Raw genomic sequence first — 981 nt, 5'->3', positions numbered from 1 at the left:
CGGGCATTGATCCCGGTACCTCTCACATGCTAAGCGAGCGCTCTACCATTTGAGCTAGTTCCCCCTTTCTCAATTAAACAATTCTGATTAGCTACATAATAACTTCGACAAAATTTAGAAAAACCAGGAAAAGTAACATAGAGAACCCGGGCATGATCCCGATACCTCTCACATGCAAAGCGAGCGCTCTACCATTTCGGCTGGTCCCTCTTCTAAGTTTGAAAAATACTGACTAGCCCTAATATTTTTAATAAAGTAAAAGACGCTCTACTTTATTTTCACCAAAGTAAGAGACGCGCTGGAGAAAATAATGGAGAACCCGGGCATTGATCCCGGTACCTCTCACATGCAAAGCGAGCGCTCTACCATTTGAGCTAGTTCCCCTTTTTGAATTTGGAAGTACTAACTAGCCTTATGTTTAAAAAAAAAATAACAGACGGCTAGAGAAAATAATTTGGACAACCCAAGTATTGATCTCGGTACCCACTTCCCTTCCCACCACCTGTAAAGCTGGCGCTCTACGAACAATTTCCACTTTTCAGACAAACAATACGAAGTAGCTACATTATATTTTCAACAAAATTTAGAAAGAGACACCTGAAAAAAAAAATAATATGGAGAATTGATCCCGGTACCTCTCACATGCTAAGCGAGCGCTCTACCATTTGAGCTAGTTCCCCCCACTTCTCAGTTAAACAATACGGATTAGCTACATAATAACTTCGACAAAATTTAGAAAGACCAGGAAAAGTAACATGGAGAACCCGGGCATTGATCCCGGTACCTCTAACATGCAAAGCGAGCGCTCTACCATTTGAGCTAGTTCCCCTTCTAAGTTTGAAAAGTACTGAGTAGCCCTTAACAAAGTAAAAGACGCTCTACTTTATTTTCACCAAAGTAAGAGACGCGCTGGAGGAAATAATGGAGAACCCGGGCATTGATCCCGGTACCTCTCACATGCAAAGCGAGCGCTCTACCATT

At 42.1% G+C, this 981-nt stretch overlaps 1 non-coding gene across 1 annotated transcript; it reads right to left on the bottom strand.

Moving 5' to 3' along the window:
• Positions 1 to 311: 311 nt before the first annotated feature.
• On the bottom strand, positions 312 to 384 carry Trnaa-ugc. The gene has a single exon. It is a non-coding gene; the product is annotated as a tRNA-Ala (tRNA).
• Between the last annotated feature and the right edge of the window lie 597 nt (positions 385 to 981).

This window comes from Anneissia japonica, unplaced genomic scaffold (genome assembly GCF_011630105.1).
Source record: "Anneissia japonica isolate Jap-2015-1 unplaced genomic scaffold, ASM1163010v1 scaffold5134_len981_cov76, whole genome shotgun sequence".
Taxonomy (NCBI): Eukaryota; Metazoa; Echinodermata; class Crinoidea; order Comatulida; family Comatulidae; genus Anneissia; species Anneissia japonica.
The sequence above is the reverse complement of the archived record's forward strand: the minus strand, read 5'-3'. Positions and strand labels throughout refer to the sequence as shown.